Source organism: Ictalurus furcatus, chromosome 19, assembly GCF_023375685.1.
Source record: "Ictalurus furcatus strain D&B chromosome 19, Billie_1.0, whole genome shotgun sequence".
In the NCBI taxonomy this organism is placed as follows: domain Eukaryota; kingdom Metazoa; phylum Chordata; class Actinopteri; order Siluriformes; family Ictaluridae; genus Ictalurus; species Ictalurus furcatus.
In genome coordinates, this window is record NC_071273.1 from 2356945 (window position 1) to 2375619 (window position 18675).

Sequence of the window (18675 nt, forward strand, 5' to 3'; positions counted from 1 at the left end):
CCATCATAGCATTCTGCAGACACAACCCTCTGAAAACAGGATGCTGTTGGTTCTTCCACAAAGCCTGCAGGAATCCTCTGTACTTCTCCCTTGTCTAAAAAGACATCCAGGCATCTCCCATTGTCAAAATCCTGCAGACAGTACACAAAGGAAGTCTGCCCCTTCAGCAGTCCACATAGAATCTCCTTCACGAAAATCTCCTCCAAAACCTTTTCCATCACACTTGCGTTGATCGCCAGCCTCATCCTCACAGTGTTGCTTGGAATTGGTCAATCCACCATTTTCACCTCCTCTCCAGGCATCTTGATCTTAGCCAAAAGGCCAAAAAGTGATGACCCGTTATGGCCTCTGGCCTAACGAGCACCAGCTGGCAAAGCCTCCACTCCTGGATGACATGCGTTTCCACGTGCTTGAGGACCTTGTGCAGAGAGGATTGAGCAACTAGGCTCCACCCCCAACCGACCTTGCATCCCAAAGCCAAACCCCTTCCCTTTGCGAACGAGGATGACATGTGTCCCTGTGATCCCCTAACCAGCCTTGCCATGAAGGCCACCTACAACGCCATGATCTTGAGGGGGCACACACCACTCCCCTTCCCCCCCTCCTGCTCCATGTACATCCTTTCACGGGCCACCTGCTCATTCCTCCCACCCCATATGAACGTAAATATGAGGCGTTCCAAACGCCTCCCTGTTACAAACAGGACGGGGAACACATAAGCCAAATGGTTGAGGCTTGCCAGCAGGTCAGAATTCACTGCTACCACTCTCCATGTAAGGGAGAGATCTCTCTTGCTCCAGCTCTCGGCCCTTATTTGCAGTTTCCTGAGGGCCATGTCCCAATTCTTTTGGGCACTGCCCTCTCTTCAGAAAACGACACCCAAAATCTTCAGTCCCTCTTGGCACAGAGAGAAGCCCCCTGTGATCTCTGTCCTTCCGCCCCATGCCCCTGCATACAAGACCGAAGACTTGCTGCGGTTGACTCGTGCTCCTGTGGCACCTGAGAATGCCTCCAGAACTTGGCTCACTGCGCAGAAGTCCTCATCCCAGCCAAGAAATAGTGTCGCGTCATCGGCATACATGGTGACCGTGGCCCTGCCTTTGCCTGCCCCTGGGATATGAATTCCCTGAAACACCGGGTCTCCCCTTAGCCACTCTACCAGAGGTTCCAAGTACAGCACATAGAGCATTGACGATAGTGGACACCCCTGCCTGACCCCTCCTTGTTGCACAATTGGCTCAGAGAGGTACCCGTTAATGGCGATGTGGCTAATTGCCCCTGTATATAGCTTCTTTATGATAGCGATAAAGTTTGGACCAAAGCCTAGTCGCTCCAAGAGCACAAACAGAAATGCGTGCGAGACAAGATAAAAGGCCTTCTCTTGGTCAAGACTCAATAGCACCACTGGCACCCGGCGTTGGTCAGCCAATGCCAAAACATCTCTGACCAACACCAGGCTCATGCCACACATTCACCCAGGAACCCTGCAGGTCTGATCAGGGTGGACCACTGTGTTAATCACCCTCCTGACCAGCACCTTGGCAAAGATCTTAAAGTCCGTGATTGGCCTCCAATTTGCCAGGTCGGTCCGGTCCCCCTTTTTATGTAACAGGGTGATTCAAGGAAAATGCTGTTCTTTCTGCCTCCTCCAGGGAAATTTGTCCCTCCAACTCGCTCACACTCTCCTCCGGCAGCTGGCCGGTAATAGCGTCTAAAACCCCCTGCTGCAAGGTCCTTACTCGACTCCCTTCTTTGGAAGAGGTCTCCATAGAAGGCCCAGGCCATGCCCAGCTTTCCCTCTATTGATGTCTGGACCTGGACCCCATCCTTCAGGCCCTCAATGTAGGACCCCCTCCTACGGTCTCTGATGCTACTAAAGAAGTAACGTGTTGGGCGCTCGTCTTGTTGGGCCACTTGCCTTCCTGTCTGGACCAAGTAGCTGCGGGCCTCAGCCTCGTAGTGAGCCCATAGTGCTTCGCTAGCGTCCCTGAGCCATTCCTGATCTCCGTCTTGCCAGGCACTTTGCAACTGCCTGGACCACTGCCTGGCCCTTTCCCTCCTCTGTTTTGCCTTCCTCTGTCCCCACCATCAACATAGTATGGCAACCCTCTTCTTTATCGCCTCCCACCATGCCATCTGCATGTCCAACAGCATCCTTAGACACCACCACCCTATGTACAGTTGGAAGACCTCTACAAAGGTTGGGTCTTGCAGGATGGCTCCATTCATCCTCCATGTACCTCTTCCTCTATTCCTCCCTTCTGTTTGGATGTGTCTGTAGGGAAATAGCCTGTGAGGGGCGAAGCACAGACACACACACAGGAGACGCTGGGTACAGTGACCAAGTGATTAATTTTATTTTCTCTTACGCGGGGGCTGCCAGAAGTGAGGAGGTGCGCAGGGGTATGAGTGTGTGAGGATTTGTGTGGGGCGGGCGTTGCGGCGCTCTCCAGGGCGTGTCGGGATTTTCCCAAAGCGCGAGGGCTTCCTCGTGCCGTCGTTAAGCGTCGTGTGCAAGCTCACCAGGCCGCATCCTCATCTGCACCCGAGCCTTCTGGAAAGCCAGAGAGCGAGAGAGAAAGAGAGAGTGATTAGAAAAGAATGCCGCCTTCTGGAAGTCGGAATCATTCAGAAGTGGTGACGCGCACATGTCATGCGAGCAACTCCTCCAAATCGCACGGGCGGAAGAGCGTCCTCTTATACCCCTCCCCATCTGCTGAGTGGTAGAATTCTCCCGACTGACTCCCCAATCGCCGGGGTTGTGTCGGTGGCTCCGCCCCATCGTGACGGGCCTTCCAGCTGTTGTCGGGCTTGACGCGAGGCTGTCTGTTTCGTGCGACTTTCTCACCATGCACGCCGGCTGTCGGACCATTGCGACGGCGTCCAACAATCAGGCAGTGACCGGAGGCCCAAAGGGTTTCCCGCAGGAATGACTGCACCATCGCCCCATCCCCTACAAACAAGAAGTCGAATCGAGAGGCATCGCCCCTGAATTCCTCCAGGTGTCCTCTGACGCTTCGTTCTCTGACTTTTGGGAGCACTGATCAAAAAATGCAGTACACTCGGAAAAAGCTGTGAAGGTAATATCCACAAAGCCAGCTGAGACAAAATCCTGGAAGCAGAAGATCTTGGACGCTGTGATTTCACTGAGACCTCGCAGAATCTGCAGTACCACCCACTCCCAACAGAAGCGTTTCTTTTTTTTTTTCTTTTTTTATTTTAGCTCAAACATACAATCTCTAGTTTCATTTCTCCTGAACATTTCTGCTGAATATTTCTGCTGTACATTTCTTTTTTTTGAGAAGAAAAACAAACTGACTAACGCACAGCAACAATCATTCAGTTTTTTTTCTTTTTATACTCGCAAAGGAAAACGAAATTAAAAAGTACAAACACTGAAAACAAACCCCGCTCCCCTTATGGGAGCTCATCATGGCTAACCAATAACTATCACTGGTTATGTAGATAGTGTAAAACCCAACAACAGGCACAACAATTTAAGTGGGAAGTGTCTGTAACTCCATAAAATATGCAATAAAGGGTTGCCATTTATAATAAAACTTGTCAGTACAACCCCTCATCGTATACCTTATTTTCTCAAGTTTTAAAAAAAAATCATGTCCTTTAGCCACTGGGAGATATATGGATATTTAGCAGACTTCCAATGCAACAGTAGGGAACCTCTTGAATATCGTTTAATAAATATTGTTTGTCTGAACCCTGGCTTTATGGGATGAGTAAAGGAGGCTAATCCAAAAAATAAACTTATCCCCAAATCCGAACTTCCTCAAGACTACAAACAAATACTCCCACTCAACCCTATCAAATGCTTTTTCAGCATCTAAAGAAATCCCAATCTCAGGAAGCTCAGCCGGATGCTTTGAATAAATTATATTAAAGAGTGTACGGGTATTGAAAAACAATTGACGTCCCTTTATAAAACCGTTCTGCTCTTCAGATATAATATAAGGGAGTACATTCTCTAAACAAGATGCCAGTATTTTCGCCAAAACCTTTATATCTGCATTAAGCAGAGACAGCGGTCTGTAAGTATCACAGGAGGTTGGATCCTTACCCTCCTTAAGAAGGAGAGCGATCATGGCTTGTGTCAGAGTTGGAGGCAAAGACCCACATTCCAAGCATTCGTTGAATGTAGCCAAAAGCAATGGAACTAATTTTCTAATAAACGTTTTAAAAAATTAAATTGGAAACCCGTCCGGGCCAGGAGCTTTGTTAGATTGCATAGTTTTAACTGAAATTAAAATTTCTTCGAGAGAGTGAGGAGTCCAGTTGCATGGCAGTATTCGAATCAATAACAGGGTTATAAATGTTTTGAAGAAATGCATTCACTTTACTATTGTCTGTAGGAAATTCCGATTTATAAAGCGAAGAGTAAACGATTTAAAAGTAGCATTAATTTCCATGGGATCTATAGTGACAATATTATAAGTATTTTTAATACTAGGTATGAGACAGGAAGTGGCCTGTCGCTGTAGCTGATGTGCCAGTAAACGACTCAGCTTGTCGCCATGTTCATAGTATGAACCACGAGTACATAACAAGAAGCGTTCCGCCTCTTCAGTCGAAATAAGATTAAATTCTGCCTGTAAGTCGAGACTCTGTTTAAGAAGTTCTGGAGAGGGGTTCAATGCATATCTCTGATCGAGGTTAATGATCGCAGATGTAAGTTCATTAACCCTAGCAGTGCGCTTTTTATTAAAGAGAGTGGAGTAAGAAAGAATCTGCCCTCTGATATAGGATTTAAGTGTCTCCCATAACAATGAATAAGAGGTGGAGTCATTCTGATTGAAGGAAAGAAAGTCATCTATAGAAGTGGAAATGAACTCACAGAATTCACTGTCTGCTAAAAGAAGATAATTAAATCTCCAAGGCGGTGGGCTACGTTTATAAATAGAAAGATGAATATCTATTTGTAGAGGCGCGTGATCAGAAATTACAATATCCAGATAGTCAGAAGAAACTACACAAGAATCAAGAGTGCTGTCTATAAAAAATAATCAATCCTCGAATAGGAATGATGCACCTGGGAGAAGAAAGAAAACTTTTTAAGAGAGGGGTTACGGGATCTCCAGGGATTAACGAGACTGTTCTGACACATAAAATCAGAAATATTTTAGACATACCCGTTCTCTGAATCAATCTGGTATTAGACCGATCTAAATTTGGGTCAAAAACACAGTTTAAATATCCCCCGAAAATCAACAGGTGAGTATTTAAGAAAGGGAGATTGCTCAACAATCTATTAGCAAATTCCACGTCATCAAAGTTTGGAGCATATACATTTACCAACAACACCCGTCTTTGCATTAGAATACGAGAAACTATAATATATCTACTGTTCACATCAGCAATAACGTTAGTGGAGGAAAACTGTGACCTTTTGCCAATTAAAATAGTGACCCCTCTTGCCTTCGAATTGAAGTTCGAGTGGAAGACTTGACTCACCCAAGGGCAGTGTAACCTATGATGATCTTTAATACGTAGGTGAGTCTCCTGTAAAAATACTATATCGGAGTTTAAACGTTTCAAATGTGTAAACCTTAGATCTCTTGACAGGATTACCCATACCTCTGGGGATAACACACTCTGTGCTCTCAGGGTGGACCTCACACTTCTCACATTGAGATTGTGAGGATCATGATCAGTATGGTTAAAAATGTATAAAACAGTGTTAAAAATAAACTTGCAGAGACGAAGTTATAATCATATTAAAGGCATATTATTTCTTGTGTTTCATTTCATTCATCACAGAAATCATTTAACAGAGAAGCAGGCCTAAAGCTAACATCAAATCCTTTGTTCAGGGGCAGAGTCGCCAGACAGTTCAGTTCATCTGGTTTGAAATTAAGAGATTTTTGGATGAGCTTCCTGGAGAAGTCAAGGAGTGACATACCCAGGAGCGTACCATCCACCTCTTTAAATAAGAAACGTACGCTGTGGTGCCTCCTCATGCCGGCATGAGCAGCCAACATTTTGGAGGCACCACTAGCCTATAAATAAACTGTAATAAATAACTAAAACAAATATAAACCTAAACGCAATAAATATTATAAAAAAGGAAAATAAATTAATTAATAAATTTGTACTTACCTGTCCACAGGTCCACTGGCTTGATCTTCCTTTCACCAACAGGCACTGAAAAAAACAAATTTTCTCTTTAAATAGATTCCAAGATGGCAGCGCGCACAGTCGCAGTGGCTCACGGCTCTCCTTTTCAGTGCTCTTTTTTGTTGTTTTTGTACTATTTCTTTATTACTTGTTTGTGTATTATCGGTTCTGCCAACATTCGCTACACAAGCCAGAATCTTATGGATATTGGGGACCAGCACCAGATACCTATTTCGAGAGTCTTTCATCACATGCACAACATCCCAGACGACATAGCGAGATTGCCGGGCTCTCCGTGGATTGTTGTCGTGTCCAGGAGGCGGCGCAGACGGATGAGGGAGAGGAAGCAGAAGCGGGGATGCGGGTCCGGTGTTATGTTAAGGCTAAGAAAACAACCACATAAGCCACCTTTACTGAGCCTGTATCTCTCCAATGCCAGATCCCTAGTGCATAAAATGGACGATTTGGAATTACAACTAGCTGGAAATCGCTACGTTCGTGATTGTTGTGTTTTGATTATCACTGAAACCTGGCTTCATCCGAGGATACCTGATGCTAGCATGCAGCTAGCAGGTTGTACTTTGCTCCGCTGGGACAGCGTAGACACCATAAACGAACAGAAGCGGACTTACACCGACGGTGTTCACATAATTGCAGGAGACTTTAATAAGGCGAAGTTGAAGACTGTACTCCCGAAATTTTATCAACATGTTAAGTGTTTTACTAGAGGGGAGAACACTCTGGATCATGTTTATTCCAACATTAAGCATGCGTATAGAGCCATACCTCTCCCCCACTTCGGCCAATCAGACCATCTCTCCCTCCTGCTCTCCCCTGCCTACACCCCACTCAGACGCATTGTCACGCCCACTATAAAGACTGTTACCATCTGGCCTGACGATGCATTCTCCAAACTACAGGACTGCTTCAGACAGACAGACTGGGATTTATTTGAACACCAGGAGCTAGAAACATTAACAGGAACGCTACTGGACTATATCAAGTTCTGTATCGGAAATGTGACTGTGGACAAAAACATTCGGGTTTTCCAAAACCAGAAACCTTGGATGACCAACCAGGTCCGCACACTCCTCAGAGCCCGCGACGCTGCCTTCAGGTCTGGTAATAAAGCTCTGTATAGAGCCGCTCGTGCCAACCTGAAAGGTGGTATTAAGGAAGCTAAGGCGGACAATAAGAGGAGCATAGCGTCCCACCTGTCCAGTAAAAATAAACGGGAGGTGTGGCAGGGCATACAAGACCTCACAAACTACAGAGGCTGTGATGCGACAACAGGAGACCTGAGTGTGATGCTGGCAGAAGAGCTAAATTGCTTCTTTGCTCACTTTGAAACATCACAACAACAGCACTCATCTGCTCCAACCTTGCCTCCACCCTCATCTGGCTCCTGCATCAGTTCAGCCCTGCCTCCATCCCCTCCTGGTTTCTGCTCCACTCTGTTTACTGTGAGGGAACACGATGTTAGACGGATGTTTCTGGCAGTGAACCCCAGGAAGGCTGCTAGCCCAGACGGAGTACCTGGTAAGGTGCTCAGATCGTGTGCCCACCAGCTTGCCCACATCTTTACCAGAATCTTCAATCTCTCCCTGGCCCAAGCAGTCATCCCGTCCTGCCTAAAATCAGCCACAATCATTCCAGTGCCAAAGAAGTCTCCCACCACTAGCCTAAATGATTATCGTCCTGTGGCCCTCACTCCAGTTATTATGAAGTGCTTTGAGAGATTGGTTCTTCAGCACATCAAGGACTACCTCCCCCCAGACTTCGATCCCTATCAGTTTGCATATCGTGCAAACAGATCCACAGAGGATGCTATCGCCGTAGCTCTCCACTCCGTGTTGAGACATCTAGAGCAGCAACAGAGCTACGTCCGGATGCTTTTTGTGGATTACCGTTCGGCTTTTAATACAATCATTCCGGATATTCTCATCACCAAATTGGTCACTCTTGGCCTCCACCCCTCACATGTGCCTGGATTAAGGACTTTGTTACTAACTGGTTTTTTTCCTCTCGCACATTGAGCACCGGTTCTCCACAGGGCTGTGTGCTGAGCCCCCTCCTGTACTGTCTCTACACCTACGACTGTAGTCCAGTCCACAATAACAACCTTATCGTCAAGTTTGTTGATGACACCACAGTGGTCAGAATCATCTCTAAGGGAGATGAGGTAGCCTACAGAGAGGAGGTCCTGAACTTGGCAGCCTGGTGTTCAGAGAACAATCTGGCTCTAAACACTAAGAAGACCAAGGAGATCATTGTAGACTTCAGGAAGCACAACACTGAGCTAGCCCCCCTTTTCATCAATAGTGAGTGTGTGGAGAGGGTCCATACTTTCCGGTTTCTTGGTGTCCTTATCTCCGCTGACATCTCCTGGACAGACATCATCACAGCGGTTATTAAGAAGGCTCGAAAGCGGCTACACTTCCTGAGCGTTCTCAGGCAGTACAATCTGGACCCCAATCTGCTGCTGACCTTCTACCGCTCATCCGTCGAGAGCCTGCTGACATACTGTATTACGGTATAGTATGGCAGCTGCACCGTGGCAGACAGGGAGAGGCTTCAAAGAGTAATAAGAGCAGCACAGAAGATCATTGGCTGCCCTCTCCCCTCCCTGATGGATATTTACACCTCCCGTTGCCTCAGCAGAGGAAAAACTAAAATCATTAAGGTGATAGTCTCCCTCAGGAAGATGTTACAGGTGCATCAGAACAAGGACTAATAGATTCAAGAATAGTTTTTTCCTAAAAGCTATAACTATTTTAAACACACACATGTACTGATTTTACAGTATAGGTATATAGTGTCTATAGTATTTATTTTATGTACATGTTGGCACGGGGGAAAAAAAAAGGAGTGGCTCTTAATTTCATTGTACATGTGTATAGTGACAATAAAGACATTCATTCATTGTCCTCAACCACGAAAAGGCTGAAGACAATGGCCACCAAAGAGTTGATCGCTGTCTCCACCAATTGAACTTAGCCAAAAGGCCGAGAAACGGTAACCCGTTATGGCCTGTGGCCTAAGGAGCACCAGCTGGCAAAGCCTCCACTCCTGGACGACATGCGTGACCATGTGCTTGAAGACCTTGTGCAGAGATGATTGAGCAACTAGGCACCACGCCCACTGACCTTGCATCCCAAAGCCAACCTTCTTCCCTCTCATGTTAAACTGTAAAACAAATACAGCTTTGCCACAACAAAGCCCACAAAAATAAACTGAACTGGTCAACCTTCCTCTCCACGGAAATCTTTAGTAAAAGGCGAAAGATTTACGCGTGAACGAAGAGAAACCCGAGCTATACAGGAAGTCAGTCCAGGCCTCCGAAACTCCATTGGAGGCTTAGAAATCCGGTCTAGGGTAGGTTGGCTTGCGCCGGCCCCTTACACCTGCATAGCCTTGATAGCTACAGATGTAGGATTGGTCTAGAGCTGGATGTGGGCTGTGGTTTGTATTAAAACCTAATAGGTCCCCTCCCTTTTCCCATTAAGTACACCTGAAACCGTTACGATTGACCCCTGTTCCATTTTGTACAATTAAATAATATATTATAATTTTTTTTTTTAAATCACTTTGGTTTTTTTTCCTACTTTTTTTCCCCCCTCCTTCTTCTAACCCTACTTTGTATTAAAAACCTATTAGGCCTCCTCCCTTTGCCCATTAAGTACATCTGAAACCGTTACGATTGACCCCTGTTCCATTTTGTACAATCGTTTAACGTGAATATTTATTTATTTATTTATTTCCTCCTTCTTTTATCTGACCCCTTTGAAAAGGTGCACCATTCCTGGAGGTACTGCAATACGAGGTCGATGAGTAGAGCGGATGGAGCAAGCCCCTCTTCCAGCTCCTCGCTCTAAAAATCCGTTTAATATAAAGTCCTCAAATGGAGGACGAATCAGGTATTAAACTGATAAGAACAGATTTTTTCTTTCGAAAAAATTTGGCACTTTTTTCTTCACATTCACAAAGTGCACAGGTTTTGTCTTCAGTTCATTTACAACATTTGTGATTTATAAATAAACTTGGATAAAACACAAATTTCTTATTTGAAAATTGTTTAAAAAAGATAAAGTTGGGTGTGTCTATAAAATCCTTTCGGTTGTTAAAAATAAATAAATATATAAAAAGCAAATACGTGTGTGTGTGTGTGTGTATATAAAACACGCAAATAAAAAAAACACTAAACTGTCCTCTCTTTTTCAAGACCGGGTGTGAGTCCCTACCAAAGGAGCCCATCACACTGCTCTCGAGCCATGGCCAAGGCCCGTCACTTCCAGTAACCAGCGGAGATCCTCTACCCTCCGGCTCGCTGCTCCCATAGCCTTTGTAGGTGAGGGTGCATCTACGAACGGCCAGGGTCAGTGCCCCCCCCCCGAATGACGATGCACGGTACCCCTGCAGCGTGGACTTCACCATTTGGTCGCTCGCGGGTAGGGGCACTGTCACGCGTTTCCCCACCAGCAGGTTTCTGGTGTTCCAGATAGCATCCTTTATAGCGTTGAGGGTGAGCCAGAGGGTGGTGAATCCCTGCGCTGTTAAGCCCTTCGAGCCCCGGCCCACCCCGAGGATGGCGAGCTTGTAGTCCATCTGGATCCCACCTGCTGACAGGCACGGGAAATACTGGGGGCCGGTCATATGTCCACTGGTCCCGCGCGGTGCCGCACTCCCATAACAGGTGAACACACAAGTAATATTAAAGGTAAAATCACTGCTTTAAAAATTAAAACTTTACCTTCAAAAGTCAACTGTCTTATTCCCCAAAAGCCCAGTCTTTGCCTAACTTTCCCGATCATGTCAGTCCAGTTTCCCCATCCTTTACCCTCTTTGTCAAATTTGACACCTAAAATTGGTAAATCAGTTTTAAAAACCAATTCCAGTCCGCCTGTGTCCACGTTACCCCACGGCCCGAAGAGCTGGGCCTCAGACTTGCTCCTGTTGAGCTTAGCGCCGGATGCCTGACCGTACCAGTCAGTCAAGTCCATTGCTCTTCGTATGGACAAAACGTCGGTGGCTAAAAGGGTTACGTCGTCCATATATAAAACACACATTGCGGTCAGTCCTCCAGTCCCAGGCACTTCCAGTCCATTGATCCATTTATCCCTTCTCAAGATCTGTGCCAGTGGCTCAATGCAAGCACATACAGGAGGGGAGATTAAGGACACCCGTGACGGATGCCACTGTGGATATTTACTGCTTTGAACACATGCCCATTAACCAAAATTTTGCTGACCAGGCCATTATACAGCAGTCCCACCCCGGCTATAAACCTACCAGGGAACCCCATTTTGTCCAATACCTGAAACAGGAACTGGTGCGAGACTCGGCCAAATGCTTTTTCGAAATCTAGATTTAGGACTACTAGTTGGATATTTCTGTCTCTCGCTTAATAGATGACGTCTCTAATCAGCACTAGGCTGTCTGTGATCTTCCTTACAGGCACAGCACATGCTTGATCTGGGTGGATTACATCCTCTAAAACAGTCGACATATGTGCAGCTAAAATCTTACTAGAAAGTTTACAATCAAAGTTTAAAAGCGTGATGGGTCTCCAATTTTTGAGGTTAGTTCTGTCACCTTTTTTGTGTAGAAGTGACACTATCCCTGTTCTGAAGCTGTCTGGAAGTCTGTCCAAGGTCTCTAATTCTTTAAAAACAGTGAGTAAGTCATGTGCTAAAATGTCCCAGAACGTCAGATAAAATTCTAGGGGGAGTCCATCCATTCCTGGGGACTTCCCCCTTTTAAAACCTTTTAAAGAATTTTGCATTTCTAAAACTGTAAAATCCTGGGATAAAAGCACTGCTTCACTGTTGACCTTGTTGTCTAAAATAGCTAAAACTTCCTCCAAGGTATCTTTGTGTACGTATTTTTCACTGTACCGATTGCTATAAAATTCTTCCATCCCACCTAAAATCTCATTTGTTGTTTTTTGCTCCCTCCCTCCATCTTTTATTGTGGTAATTACACTACCCCTTGATACAATCTTTTTAAAAAAATACCTCGTACACTTTTCGCCTTCCTCAGTCTCTCTCTCTCTCTCTGCTTCTTAAAATGACCCCCCTACTTTGTATGTCTGATAAAACATGCATTTCAGCTTTTACTTCTTTGATTTCATCTGTAAAATCCATCCCACAGTTAAAAAGGTTAAAATATCTCTGCAGTCTTTTTTGCAGTCCCATCATGCATCTTTTTTCCCTGTTTTTCTTATCTTTCCCTACCTTCTTAAAAAATTGGCTTGTCCTTTCTTCTACCATCTCCCACCACTGTGCTCGTGACTCATTAAAGTCCTGGAGGGTCTGCCATTGGCTGAACTGCTCCCTATACTCTCTAACTACTACTTCGTCTTCTAAAACAGAGCAGTTCAGCCTCCACAGCCCTCCTCCTACAGTCACACCAGTGGACAGTGAAAGGGTGCATGACAGCATCATGTGGTCAGAAAAGGAAAGGGGGACAGTGTAGCATCGGTTGGCGGGCAGTCCCGTGTAAAATCATAGTCGATCCGAGAGGCTCTGGTGCCATCACCACTGAGCCAGGTGAAGCCCTTCTCTCTTTGATACAATGCTTTAAAACAGTCAACTAGTTTAAAATCCTTAACTAAACCCTACCGCACACTCCCCCACTACCCTTTTCCGATCTTTCACTGTTAAAATACAATTAAAATCCCCTGCTACAATTAGGGGAACCCTCCCTAGCATGTGGGACTGCAGGTCTTCTAAAACTTCATACCTTTCATTTTTTTTCCGGAAAACCATACACATTAAGAATAGTAAAATCCCTATCTAAAAAGGTCAGATTGACTAAAAGTGCCCGCCCATCCCTCACCACTGTGCTGTCCTTTACCAAGATATTTGGATTATATATTAAAATAGCAACACCATCAGATTTATTAAAATTGGAGCCACTCCACACAGAGGGTCCTGGGGTCCACAGGTCTTCCCACTTCCAGTAACTACATAAAGAGGGTAAAGCACACTCTTGCAATAAAAACACATCTGACTTAAAAGATTTTAAAAGGGATAAAATACTCTGCGCTCTCAGGGTGGACCTCACACTTCTCACATAGATTGTTGAGATTGTGAGGGTCATGAGCAGTATGGTTAAAAAGGTATGCAACAGTATTAAAACACTTGCAGAGACAAATTTAAAAACCTATTGAAGACAGATTATCTCTTGTGACACTTGCTCTTCCTTTATCTCAGTGGGCCTGGGTTCAGGAGGGCAAGTGTCTGCTGCCTCACGGGCCACAGAGGCATCCTCTTGCGGCTCCTTTGGCGACGATGTTCTTAGCTGGACGTGCAAGAAGGAAACCTCATTTGGGGGCTCTGAGGGCCACAAACGGTTCAGATCTTCCGAGGAAGAACTGTCTCGCCGCTGCTCTGCCCTCAGTTTTTTCTCCTCTGTTACCAACAGAGGAGATCCTGCAGGTCTTTTCTGCAACTGAGCATTTGGGAATGGACTGTCTGTCTCACTCTCCCCAGATAATAAACTTTTCTCTGATACTGTCTGCATGGAGGAAGCCGTCCCTTCCTCCCCTTCCTCCATTTCCTGGCCTTTCTTTTCTGGGGAGGGGTAGATTCCTCCCTCTGGTTGGCTGACTCCACTCCTAGTTCCGCCCCACTTCCTCGTTTCTGCTCAAGCCCTGAGGATGATGGGAAAATGGACTTTTCCACAGGGCCCCCCTCCTTCTCCATTGTTTGCTCAGTTTGTGGGGTAGCCATCTTGTTACCCTTCAGTTTGTTGGCAAAATTTTAGGGCAATCTCTGTCCCCTCCTACATTATTTATAGTACCCAAAACCTATAAAACCTTTTATCATTGCCCACATCTGCTCCAGAAATATAGGAGCTTCCCCAAATGGGAACGAAAGTGAGCACCTTTAAACCCAAAAGAGGGATCCCCTCCCAATCGTCATGCTCACCTCCCTTCCTTAACCCCTCTGCCCATGAGGCCACCTTTCAGCTGCTGCCCCTCCCTCCTACCCTTGCAAACCCTCTGTCCTTTTATCATCTCTCTTCACCTTCCTAATCTTGGCCCTGAACCTTTCGAAAAGGCTACCCTGGCAGCCACGCGCAGACAGGCTCCTGATACGTTCATTCCTTGCGCCCCACAAGATGCACTTTGCCACTTAGATTGCTTGCCAACAAGGCCTCACAACCTCTGGTCCCATGCGCTGTAAACCCCTACCATACAGATCGTGGTGTATACCTGCTGTGCCCCCCCCCCCGCTGACCACCACACTGCAACCCGTCTCCAGAAACCGGCTGCAACAGGACATGACCACAATGCGTGCTCAACTGTCTCCTCACCTCCGCATCCCATCAGGCACAGAGGTGTGCAGCTTGAGCCATGCTGGTATAGCCATTCTCTCAGGGGGAGATGTCCCAGAGCCCCCAGCCAATGCAGATCTTTGCTGACCTCATCTAGCCATGTGGGCTGATTAGCTGCCCACTCGACCCCTGGTCCCCTGGGAAGGGTCTCACCGGTTCCTGCTGCGCAGCGGTCTCTCCAACTTCTATACAGCCTTCTATGGTCTAACAAGAGGCTATCTACCACGATCCAGGGCTGGCCACAAGCAAAATCTGCCACCATCTGGTAATGCCACGGGCGGTCCTCTGACCATGGCGATGTCCTTCTCCAGGGCACCACAGTTCACAGGGCAAAACCCAGCCAGAACCTTGCAAACCAGGACGCCATGTAGCCCTCCATCCCCCGACCAACCTTCCATGAAATGCCACATACATCACCATGGTCTTGAGGGGGGCACAAATCACTCCTCGTCCCCCTTTCTTGTGCTCCATATGCATTCTTGTTCTGGCCACCTGTTCACATTTCCCCCCCCCCCCAGATAAACATAAATAAGATAAGCATTCAGCCTTGCCTTGTATCTTCCTCAAGGCGATGCCCCAATTCTTTTGGGCGCTGCTCTCTCTCCAGAAGACCACCCCCAAAATCTTGAGCCCATCCTGGCACAGCGGGTAACCCCCCAGGACTTTGGTCCTCCCTGCCCACGCTCCCGCACACAGCGGCGCCAATTTCCGCGGTTTATGCGCACTCCGGTGGCATCTGAAAATTCTTTCAGCGCACACTCCACGGCACTGAAGTCCCTATCTCGGCCAAGGAACACGGTCACGTCATCGGCATATGCCGACACTTTGGCCCTTATCCCTCCTGCACCAGGTATGTGAAATCCCTGGAAAGCAAGCTCTCTCCTCAACCTCTCTACAAACGGCTCTAGGTACAGCACATAGAGCAAGGGTGACAGAAGACAACCCTGCCTGACTCCTCCTTGCTGTGTAACCAGCTCGGAGAAGTACTCATTTATTATTATGCAGCTCACCGCCCCGACATACAGCAGTCGCACTATAGCCGTAAAACCTGGACCAAAGCCCATCCTCTCCAGCAGTGTGAAGAGGAACTCGTGCGAGACACGATCAAACCTTCTCTTGGTCTAAACTCAATAAAGCCAAGGGCGCACCGTGCTGCTCAGCCCATGTCAACGCATTTCTGATCAGTGCCAGGTTCATACCGCACCTCCTTCTGGGCACCCCACAGGTCTGGTCAGGATGGACCACCTTCGCTATCACCTTCCTCAGATGCAAGACCAGTAGCTTGGCCAAGATCTTGTAGTCTGCCATCAATAACGTGATCAGTCTCCAATTTGCCAGGTCCGCTCAGTCACCCTTTTTGAGCAGGAGGGTGATGTGCCCCACTCTGTCGGATGGAGATAGAGCTCCACACTCCACCATTTTGCGATAGACGGCCAGCAGATCCAGCCCCACCAGTGACCAGAAAGTCCGGTAAAATTCCACCGGCAAGCCGTCCCCGCCTGAGGCCACGCCTGTCCTTAGAGACAGCATGGCATTCTCTACCTCTTCTAAAGCAAACCGCCCCTCCAGTGCTGCTATGCTTTCCTCTGGCAACCTGCCGGCCACAACATCCAGGAAACCTGCTGCCAGGTCTTTCCCCATTTCTCCCCCTCTGAAAAGATCTCCATAGAAGCTTTTGGCCACTTCTAGCATCTCCTCCTTCGAGGTTACGACCTGAGCCCCCTGTGTCAGGCCCTCCATGTAGGAGCCCCACTGGCGGCTTTTGACACTACTAAAGAATTATTTTGTTGGGTGCTCATCCTGCTTTAAAACCTGTTTGCCAGCCTGGACAAAGTAGCTGTGAGCCTCAGCCTCGTAGTGGGCCCGCAGGGCCTCCCTAGCCTCCCTAAGCTGCCTGTGATCTCCCTTTTGCCATGTCTCCTGTAACACCCCCAACCATTCCCTCACCCTCTCTCTCTCATTCTCCTCGCCCTCTTTTTTACCCCCTTCCACCATTCTGCGTGTGTTGTGTACAACACTCTCATACGCCGCCAGCCGACATAGAGGTGGCAGAAGGCTTTGCAACATGGTCACATTTAACCGCCATGGATGTCGCCCTCTTTGCCCCGCCTCTAGTTGTATGCCTCCAATGACCATGCAGTGATCAGAGGCCCAAAATGGCCTCCAGAGTAACGATTGTACCCTGACTCCGTCTGTAACAAATAAGAGGTCAAGCCCTGCGGTATTCAATTCAATTTTATTTCTATAGCGCTTTTTACAATAGACATTGTCTCAAAGCAGCTTTACAGAAATATCAACACGGTATATAGATATTAAAGGTGCAAATTTATCCCATCTGAGCAAGCCACTGAGTGGCAATGGTGGCAAGGAAAAACTCCCTAAGATTTTAAGAGGAAGAAACCAGACTCAGTCTTTAGGTAGGCTTGAGTAAACAAATACGTTTTAAGCCTAGAACAGAGCCTTAAACACTGAGACTGTGTCTGAGTCCCGAACACAAATTGGAAGACTGTTCCATAACTGTGGGTCTCTATAAGAGAAAGCTCTACCCCCTGCTGTAGCCTTCGCTATTCGAGGTACCGTCAAATAGCCTGCATCTTTTGATTTAAGTAGGCATGGCGGATCATAGAAAACCAAAAGGTCACTTAGATACTGTGGTGCGAGACCATTTAGTGCTTTATAGGTTAATAATAGTATTTGTTAATCAATGCGAGATTTCACTGGGAGCCAATGCAGTGTTGAAAAGATCGGGTGATATGGTCGTATCTTCTGGTTCTAGTTAGGATTCTAGCAGCTGCATTCTGGACTAACTGGAGTTTGATTATGCACCTACTGGAACATCCAGACAGTAAGGCATTACAGTAATCTAGTCTAGAGGTGACGAATGCATGAACTAATATTTCTGGATCATGTAGTGACAATATATTTCTTATCTTCGACATATTTCTGAGATGAAAGAAGGCTATCCTAGTAATATTATCTACATGAGCATCAAATGATAGGCTGGAGTCAATAATCACTCCAAGGTCTTTTACTGCTGCACATGATGAAACAAAGACCATCCAGAGTAACTATGTGATCAGAAAGCTTACTTCTAGCTACATGTGGTCCTAATACAAGTACTTCTGTCTTATCAGAATTAAGTAAAAGGAAGTTAGTTAGCATCCAACGTCTAATGTCCTTTACACAATCCTCAACTTTACTAAGCTGCTGTCTGTCCTCTGGCTTTGCTGAAACATACAACTGTGTATCATCAGCATAACAGTGGAAGCTAATTCCATGTTTACGAATAATTTGACCTAGAGGTAGCATATATAAAGTAAAAAGCAGTGGGCCTAAAAACGAACCTTGTGGAACACCAAATTTAACCTCGGTATGCGTGGAGAAGTCTCCATTTACATCTACGAACTGATAACAATCGGTCAAAAAAGACCTGAGCCAGGAGAGGACCGTTCCCTTAATGCCAACAACATTTTCTAATCTGTCAAGGAGAATAGTATGATCTATAGTATTAAAAGCTGCACTAAGGTCAAGTAACACAAGGAACGAGACACAACCCTGATCAGAGGCCAGTTGTAGGTAATTTACTACTTTAACTAACAGTGTCTCTGTGCTATGATGAGGTCTAAATCCTGACTGATACATTTCATGAATGTTGTTCCTATGCAAGTATGAGCATAGCTGCTGTGCTACAACCTTCTAAGATCTTGGAAATGAAGGGGAGATTTGATATAGGTCTATATCTGGACATTTGAGAGGGGTAAGGTCAGGTTTTTTAATCAGGGGTTTAATAACTGCTAATTTAAGTGATTTAGTTACATAGCCAGTGCTAAGGGAAGAATTGATTATATTTAAAAGTGGTTCAATTACTCCAGGACAAATCTGTTTAAAGAAACATGTAGGTACAGGATCTAGTATGCAAGTTGATGAATTTGCTGAAGAGATTAATAAAGCTAGTTCGGTCTCTCTAAGAAGAGTAAAACAATCTAAACTTTGATCTGATATTGCTATATTATAATCTACAGGGTTAGTTATAATACTGTCTGGTTTTAGTTTAATGGCACAAATTTCACTTCTAATATTTTCAATCTTACCAATGAAAAATTTCATAAAATCTTCAATGCTATGTAATGATTGAGTGCTTCTTTGTGTAGTGGTTTTATTCCTAGTTAATTTTGCTACTGTGTTGAATAGAAATCTAGAATTGTT

The 18675-nt window shown here is 46.0% G+C and overlaps 1 non-coding gene and 1 pseudogene across 1 annotated transcript; both read right to left on the reverse strand.

The window, feature by feature from the left end:
• Positions 1 to 9330: 9330 nt before the first annotated feature.
• On the reverse strand, positions 9331 to 9444 carry LOC128623751 (U5 spliceosomal RNA). Its single transcript, XR_008388650.1, has one exon. It is a non-coding gene; the product is annotated as a U5 spliceosomal RNA (small nuclear RNA).
• A 471-nt stretch (positions 9445 to 9915) lies between these two features.
• LOC128623785 (uncharacterized) lies at positions 9916 to 10087 on the reverse strand (annotated as a pseudogene).
• Positions 10088 to 18675: the final 8588 nt, after the last annotated feature.